Source organism: Pezoporus flaviventris, unplaced genomic scaffold (genome assembly GCF_033815535.1).
Source record: "Pezoporus flaviventris isolate CSIRO_AGI_PZ_B2104156 unplaced genomic scaffold, CSIRO_AGI_Pfla_v1 ptg000050l, whole genome shotgun sequence".
Lineage (NCBI taxonomy): Eukaryota > Metazoa > Chordata > Aves > Psittaciformes > Psittacidae > Pezoporus > Pezoporus flaviventris.
In genome coordinates, this window is record NW_026892598.1 from 3,407,748 (window position 1) to 3,417,081 (window position 9,334).

The window sequence follows — 9,334 nt, forward strand, 5'->3', positions numbered from 1 at the left end:
TTCACTCTTTTTGCCTCCTTTTTGCTTGTTCTCTTGCGTACAGGGGCAACTGATATTGGTACGAATTGGTCCTCTGGTTTGGCTGCAGTGATTATCACTGTGGTTTGAGTAGCGACTGTACTTGTTGCTGGGGGTGGTGTAGCTACCGTGCTTGGAGCTGGGGTAACCGCGCTGTTGCAGTTGAAGTTTGAGCAGCTGCTGTACTTGCCACTGGGGTAGCTGCGCAGTTCATTGCAGCCAAAGTTTGAGTAGCGACTGTCACTTTGCCCTCAAATCCGCCGACATTCTTTTCCTTTTGAAGGTGCTGGATAGTGTTGAACAAGGCCCTGTAAGCATAGGCCAAGCCCCAGCACGTTGCCGTGATTTGTCCATCTCTGGTATGGCCAGAATGACCACACACCTTATTTAAGTGTTTTACTAATTCTTCTGGATTTTGCAGTTGTTCGGTAGTGAAATTCCAAAGTACTGGAGGGGCCCACTGACCTAGATACTGGCCCATACTATCCCACACACCCTGCCACTCATGGCTGTCCAGCCTCTGGGAAAATCTCTCGGTCCTCCTACATCGTCGTTTGACCCCAGACAAGACCCAAACCTGAATCTGCTTAACTCTTGAAATCAGTAGTGGGCAAAACACACTCTGTATGCATGTTAGCATGGTGATTCCCATCACCATCAGCAAACAAGTCTCAACAGCGTTAAAAGGCCATTCAAAAAATTCAAAACTCTCAAATGTAACTGGTCTGGGGGGAGGACTAGGAGGGTAAAAGGATGTCTCCTTCACAGGTTGAGCACCTGAGAAGGAGAAAAAAGATGTGTAATTGCTAAGCACCTCCATCATATACCTCCCAAAGTATAAAGGTGGTGACCACACTGGGAACATAAGCCAGATCAGTTTCATGATCAATGATTCTATTGTATTACAAGTCATTACCATAAAGTACAATGGGATAAAAACCTTAGCCCAAGCCCCACACTTAATAAACACTAACACAGCGAATACTGGCTCTACGTAAGATATGATATACTGAAACTGTGAGATCAAGAGGAAAAACCTTGAGAGCCAATAAATCAGCATTGTGACGAGTGACTATCAATCCAGTCAGATCTGTTCTTATCTCAACCCCTTGTGCCCCACGTTGGGCGCCAAAAAGAACTGTCGTGGTTTAAACCCAGTCAGGTAACTCGTTCGCTCACTTCCAGTGAGTGGTGCCGAGCTGACAACAATCGAAGTCCGTGTCCGTCTCCTCCCTCCCCTCCCCCCCCCCCCCCCCCGCACCGGGGCTCTCCCCTTCCCCGCTCCCGGAGGAACGGGGAGGAGGATCGAGAGAGTGCAAGGTTGAGACAAGAACAGTCCAGCAACAAATCACCACCGCTACTATCAGCTAAAACAATGATAAGGGAAAATAACAAGGGAAGAGAATACGATACCACCGGCCAAGAAAGCGAGTTCCACCCGGAAGCCCCTGTCCTTCCGGGTAACTCCCAGTTACCCCCCACCCCGGGCATGACGTGCTGTGGTATGGAATACCTCCCCGGCTAGCCCGGGTCAGGCGCCCCGTCTCTGCTTCCTCACAGCCTCCCCTCCTCCCTGGCAGAGCATGAGCCTCACAGAGTCCTTGGTCAGGGTAAACATCACTTAGCAACAACCGAAAACATCGGCTTCACCAACACTGTTCTCAAACCAGAAGTCAAAACACAGCACTGCACCAGTTAACACAAAGGAAAAAACATGACTGCTACTGCTGAACCCAGGACAGCTTGAAAGACTGTAAATTATTTTATGATTACAAAGAAGTGGTGTCTTCATAGATGTACTTTCTTGTTTGTTAAGTATTCTAAGGAAATGATATGATTGCAAATGAGCAAACTACACGAAGAATTTACATGTTGCACAGTTTTGCATCTCATTGCAAAATGAGAAGATAGCCTGATTTACAGGTTAAAGAAGAGGGAGTCATAGAAAATTCTCTTTAAACTTTACTCTTGAAATTACAAACTTGAAGTCTCAATGTTTTTCCAGGTATTACAGGTCTTTGTGTAGGATCAACACACAATATCCTCCTTACTTTCCCTCATGTATTTTCTTGTTTAATTCTCTGATTTTAAAGATCTGCAGGAAGCTGTGTTAAGAGTATGGGTAAAAAACACTGGGACATTAACAACCTACAGCCAATTACCCTGACATGTTTTACTTGATTGTATTTAACAGATGCATGTATTCTTTTCTTTTTTTTTTTTTTATATTAGACCACACTTAGTGTAGTAGCAATACTTATACTAGCTTTAATTCTTCTCCCAATATTTGTAATTCTTCTTAATTTGATATGTTCACTACAAATTACAAAGTATAATAAAATTGTTTTGTCCTCATTGCATGTAAGAAAATTGAAGGTTTAAAGACCATTTGAATCATCTCTCTGCCACAGCTTTATACTTGTGTTCATTGCTGCTTCAGAAGTCTTTGCTTCCAGCTGTGGCAGTCACAAAGGTAGTTCCTTTGGGAATGGAAGTACAGAGAAGGCAGGATAGGTTGCTTGGCTCTGCACTGAATTCATCCACAGTTGGTGCTATTAAGGAATCAAAACAAGTACCTCCTGCTCATAGCATTCAGTGTAATCATAGGTAATTAGAGGTAATCAGGTGTCCATAAAATAAAAAAGAAATGTCTTTCTTCTCTCATCATGCGAATACTATAAACCATCTAAAGAATTCATGGACTAGATACATTTTACTGACTGCCTGTTATTTTTAAATTCTTTCTTTAAGGAAGTGCAAATCAGAGTTGATGTAAAGAAGAAAAAATCTGTTTCATTCTCATTATAGCACCTCCTGCTAGAATATTCCATGTATTGGTTTGTGAGTTAGTTGAAAGACTTGCACAAGTTCACACTACATATAAGATTGTGTTTAAAAGTGAGGTAATTAAGTTTTGAAACATTTTACGTGGGTCTTTATAAGACTGGTCCACAAAAAGATGCAAAATGTCTAAGGGTCAAAACAATTCCAGGGCTGCCTGAACAGTCTGGTAATGCCTAATCCTAATCACTCTTTGCTTGTAAGTCTAGGTGTAGCTTTAGAGTCAGGACTCAAAAAGAACTTCTGAGGAGACTTCTCAGAGCTGGTGTGAAATGTTTCAGTAACTGAAGTGTGAAACTTCATGGTGAAGAAAGCTTGATGGTCCTGACACAGAGAAGACCAAAAGTATTGCAACAACTAATTTTTAGGGTTTGTGCATGTTGTCCTCCAAGTAGTGAATGCCATTATAGCTCACTGGGTAGGGCACTAAATGAGGCACTAAGTCCTCTGTTTTTAATTTCTGTCTTCTGTTAAATGAATATTCTTGCACCAAGCTCTAGATTACTTAGTAAGTGGAGATAAAGAGTGGTGAAACAATAAGGCTGTAAGGAAAGAAAATTAAAAAATCAGAATTCCTGTACAGCACAAGTAACAATGTGATACATTATTTGCATTTAAAACAAAAACAGTTGGGGAACATAAGGTCTCTTGAGAACATCACTCAGAAGTTTCAGTCTGCCATTTAAGTAGTTTTCTATTACCACCAGCATATCTGACCTCGACGAATTTTCCATTGCTTGAAATCTTACATCAGGCTTGGAAGGTAACAATTTAAAAGCCTTTAAGAATATAAATCACAGAATCAAAGAATCCTAAGGGTTGGAAGTGACCTCAAAAGATCATCTAGTCCACCCCCCCCTGCAAGAGCAGGGTAACCTAGAGTACATCACACAGGAACTTGTCCAGGCGGGTCTTGAATATCTCCAACGTAGGAGACTCCACAACCCCCCTGTGCAACCTGTTCCAGTGCTCTGTCACTCTCACAGTAAACAAATGTTTCCTGATGTTCACATGGAACCTCCTATGCTCCAGTTTACACCCATTGCCCCTTGTCCTATCACTGGACATCACTGAAAAAAACCTAGCTCCATCATCATGACACTCACCCTTTACGTATTTGTAAACATTGATGAGGCCACCCCTCAGTCTCCTCTTCTCCAAGCTAAAGAGTCCCAGCTCCCTCAGCCTCTCGTCATAAGAGAGATGTTCCATTCCCATAATCATCTTAGTTGCCCTGCACTGGACTCTTTCAAGCAATTCCCTGTCCTTCTTGAACTGAGGGGCCCAGAACTGGACACAATATTCCAGATGTGGCCTCACCAAGGCAGAGTAGAGGGGAAGGAGAACCTCTCTCGACCTACTAGCCACACCCTTTCTAATGCACCCTAGGATGCCATTGGCCTTCTTGGCCACAAGGGCACAGTGCTGGCTCATGGTCATCCTCCTATCCACCAGGACCCCCAGGTCCCTTTCCCCTTCACTACTGTCCAGCAGGTCAGCCCCCAACCTGTACTGGTACATGGGGTTGTTCTTCCCCAGATGCAAGACTCTACACTTGCCCTTGTTGAAGTTCATCAAGTTCCTCTCCGCCCAATTCTCCAGCCTGTCTAGGCCTCGCTGAATGGCAACAGAGCCCTCTGGTGTGTCAGCCACTCCTCCCAGTTTAGTATCATCAGCAAACTTGCTGAGGGTACACTCAGTTCCCTCATCCAGGTCGTTGATGAAAATATTAAACAGCACTGGTCCCAGCACCGACCCCTGAGGGACTCCACTAGTCACAGACCTCCAGCTAGATTCTGCCCCACTAACCACAACTCTCTGCCTTCTTCCTTCCAACCAGTTCTTGATCCACCTCACTACCTGATCATCAAGCCCACACTTCCTTAGCTTATCTATGAGGGTGCTGTGGGAGACAGTATCAAATGCCTTACTGAAATCAAGAAAAACCACATCTACCGCTCTACCATCATCCATCCACCTAGTCACTTGCTCCTAGAAGGCTATAAGGTTGGTCAAACCTGACTTCCCCTTGGTAAAGGCGTGTTGGCTGCTCTTAATGACCCCCTCATCCTTGATATGCCTGGACATGGTGTCAAGAATAAGTTGTTCCATCACCTTTCCAGGGATGGAGGTAAGGCTGACCAGTCTATAATTACCCGGGTCCTCCTTCTTTCCCTTCTTATAGACCGGCGTGACATTTGCCACCCTCCAATCCTCAGGCACCTCACCTGTTTCCCACGACTTACCAAAGATGATGGAGAGTGGCTCAGCAATGACCTCCGCCAGCTCCCTCAGCACCCACGGGTGTATTCCATCCAGACCCATCGATTTATAGATGTCCAGATTACTTAACTGATCCCTAACTCAATCCTCATCTACCAAAGCAAACTCCTCCTTTATCCTGACTCCTTCCGGGGCTATAGGAATCTGAGTCCCCTGGGGAGAGTCTGCAGGAGTAAAGACAGAGGCAAAGAAGGCATTCAACGCCTCTGCCGTCTTTACATCCTCTGTCTCCAGGGCACCCACCTCATTCAGCAGTGGGTCTATACTGATTCTTGTGTTAGTTTTATTCGCTATGCATTTGAAGAAGCCCTTTCTATTGTCCTTGACCTGACTTCCCAGATTAAGTTCCAAGGAGGTCTTAGCTGTCCTAATTGCTTCCCTACATCCTCTAACAGCTGTCCTATATTCCTCCCAGGTGGCCAGCCCCTCCTTCCATAATCCATAGATTCTCTTTTTCCACATGAGTTTGCCCAGCAGTTCCTTGTTTAACCATTCTGGTCTCCTGGCTTCCCTACTTGACTTCCTACTCATTGGGACACTCTGATCCTGAGCTTTGAAAAAGTGGTCCTTGAATGCTGACCAACTATCTTGAGCCCCTTTACCATCTAGTACCCTTTGCCATGGTACTTCCCTTAGCAATTGATTGAAGAGGCCAAAGTTTGCCCTTCGGAAATCCAGAAATGTGGCCTTGCTAGGTATTCTATTCCTCCCACACAAGATCCTAAACTCCACCATCTCATGGTCACTGCAGCCCAGGCTGCCATTGACCGTCACTGCTTCCACCAGACCCTCCTTGTTGGTGAGTACCAGATCCAGCAGCGCTCCTCTCCTAGTTGGTTCGTCCACCATTTGCATTAAGAAGTTATCATCAATGCACTGGAGGAACCAGATAGAAGGAATGATAGAATGGCAGTTAGTGAAATTAACATTAGCATTCACAACCTCCCTGGGCAACCCATTCCAGTGCCTCACCACCCTAACAGGAAAGAATTTCCTTCTTATATCAAATCTAAACTTCCCCTGTTTAAGTTTTAACCTGTTACCCCTTGTCCTATCACTACAGTCTCTAATGAAGAGTCCCTCTCCAGCATCCCTATAGGCCCCCTTCAGATACTGGAAGGCTGCTATGAGGTCTCCATGCAGACTTCTGCAGGCTGAATAGCCCCAACTTCCTCAGCCTGTCTTCATACTTACCTCGCAGGGGAGACACCATGATCAAGCAGGTGGTTTTCCCAGGGCGAGGCTCATCCCTTGCACTCCGGGTGTGCTGACCCCTGCGATTTCCCCAAATGCGGGAAACTCGACTGCATAATTTGTGGTAGTGGGGGACTGTGTTTTTTTTCTTTTTTTTTTCTTGATGAAATATAACAAGGGAAAGTGTAGAGTCCTGCATCTGGGCAGGTACAACCCCAGGTTCCAGTATAGGTTGGGGAACTACCTGTTAGAGAGCAGTGTAGGGGAGAGGGACCTGGGGGTCCTAGTGGACGACAGGATGACCATGAGCCAACACTGTGCCCTTGTGGCCAAGAAGGCCAATGGCATCCTGGGGTGTATTAGAAGGGGGGTGGTTAGTAGGTCGAGAGAGGTCCTCCTTCCCCTCTACTCTGCCCTGGTGAGACCGCATCTGGAATATTGTGTCCAGTTCTGGGCCCCTCAGTTCAAGAAGGACAGGGACCTGCTGGAGAGAGTCCAGCGCAGGGCAACGAAGATGATTAAGGGAGTGGAACATCTCCCTTATGAGGAAAGACTGAGGGAGCTGGGTCTCTACAGTTTAGAGAAGAGGAGACTGAGGGGTGACCTTATTAGTGTCTATAAATATATAAAGGGGAAGTGTCACGAGGATGGAGCCAGGCTCTACTCAGTGGCAAACAATGATAGGACAAGGGTTGATGGGTACAAACTGGAACACAAGAGGTTCCACTTAAACTTGAGAAGAAACTTCTTCTCAGTGAGGGTGACGGAACACTGGAACAGGCTGCCCAGGGAGGTTGTGGAGTCTCCTTCCCTGGAGACATTCAAAACCCGCCTGGACACATTCCTGTGTAACATTATCTAGGTGTTCCTGCTCCGGCAGGGGGATTGGACTAGATGATCTTTCGAGGTCCCTTCCAATCTCTAGCATACTCTGTGTGTGTGTGTATACGGGAGGTGCTCCAGTCCCCTGATCATCCTCGTGGCCTTTCTCTGGACTTGTTCCAACAGTTCCATGTCCTTTTTTATGTTGAGGACACCAGAACTGCACACAGTACTCCAGGTGAGGTCTCACAAGAGCAGAGTAGAGGCGTAGGATGACCTCCTTTGACCTGCTGGTCACGCTCCTTTTGATGCAGCTCAGGATACAGTTGGCTTTCTGGGCTGCGAGTGCACACTGCCGGCCCATGTTCATTTTCTCATCTACCAACACCCCCAAGTCCTTCTCCACAGGGCTGCTCTGAATCTCTTCTCTGCCCAACCTGTAGCTGTGCCTGGGATTATTCCGACCTAGGTGTAGGACCTTGCACTTGGCACGGTTAAACTTCATGAGGTTGGTATCAGCCCACCTCACAAGCGTGTCAAGGTCCCTCTGGATGGCATTCCTTCCCTCCAACGAACCACACAGCTTGGCGTCATCGGCAAACTTGCTGAGGGCGCACTCAATCCCACTGTCCATGTCAGCGACAAAGGTGCTGAACAAGACCAGTCCCAACACCGATGCCTGAGGGATGCCACTTGCTACTGGTCTCCGGCCAGACACTGAGCCATTGACCACAACTCTTTGTGTGCGGCCATCCAGCCAGTTCTTTATCTAAGTTCCAGGAAGGAGAAACGACAGTGTGAACTCATGTATATTTGAATTTTGATATAAATATTATTAATTATATAAAACTAAATATATTGAATTTTAGTAGGCATTATATTGTTTATGTTCATCTTCTATGAAAAAGAGCAGTAAAGAATCAGCACTATTGCAAGGTTTTTCTGTGATAAATTTGACAGAATATAAACTTTATGTTTTACATATGAATAATCAGGAATGTTTTGTGCTTCTAGACTGCAATGAAAGTAGATTAAAATGTCTTTCTGTACAAGACTTGCCTGAGTTTGAGTAGACCCAGAACTTGAAAGATGTGTTGTTAATTCTCAGGAATACAATGGAGAATTTAAACTGTCATTTGGAAAGAGGAACTGTTAAACTACTTCACAACACAATCCTAAAAAGTGCTCTAGAGAGTTAGATAATTGCCAAGGAGACCCCATTGATTACACAATGATTATATCAGTCACAAGATACACAGAGGTGTGACAGCCTGAACAGTAGGAAGATACAGTTTGAATGATAAACAGCAAGGAAATGATAGCACTGAAGTGAATACATGTGGCTGGTTAAAATATTTTATTTCCTCTTTAGCTGGGATCACAATTTGTTTTCTAGTAAAATAAATAAATAAATAAATACATAAATTCAGTTACTCCCCAACAAGCTTCAAAAAGGGAAAAATGGATACTGGCAAAGAAAGATAAATGATTTTGTTTACATTGAAATACTGTGATGTCCTAAAGCTATACAGATAAAAGTAAACACCACCTGCACTTGCATAATTTCATGTTACCACAAGTAGTACATTCCCAACAGAAGTAATGTGTTGACTGTATGTTTCAGAGATCTAAGGTTAGAACATAAAATGGTCTTGATAGCTTGTAAAACCTGATATCTCTCCTGAATACTGCCTGCCTCCTGAGAGCCTTCACAGAAGACTGCTTTTTTTACCTAGCCAAGCTGGCCACACTGTCACCCTTCTTTTTTTATGTGCATGTCTGAAATGTTTGCCAAATCATTGTCCAGCATTCCCCTGCCATTGCAAAGAAGGTCATGGTTAAAGCATCCCCACAGAGTCTGTTAGGCAGCACGTAAAAAGCACATATGGTAGTAGTGAAGGTTTACATAAAGTTTTATACTAAGCATATGCCGTTTTCATTAGACGCAACCTGTCCAAGCCGAATGCGTAATGTCTGGTATTACCATTACCACATACCATGTGCAAACTTGAAGTATAATAAAGGTAAAAACCCTACCCTGAACATCCTGTTACAGAAGCTTCTAGTAACTGTAGAAGTAATAAAATATTACTGTGTGATTAGGTCGTTTCCAGCTATTTTAATCTTTACAAAGAAGCTGGAGGAAAACAGAAAACCTGTGCATTCTGTATAAACT

At 44.6% G+C, this 9,334-nt stretch overlaps 1 non-coding gene across 1 annotated transcript; it reads left to right on the forward strand.

Annotated features, from left to right (window-relative positions):
* The first annotated feature begins 6,328 nt into the window (after positions 1-6,328).
* LOC133277163 (U1 spliceosomal RNA) lies at positions 6,329-6,490 on the forward strand. Its single transcript, XR_009746098.1, has one exon. It is a non-coding gene; the product is annotated as a U1 spliceosomal RNA (small nuclear RNA).
* Positions 6,491-9,334: the final 2,844 nt, after the last annotated feature.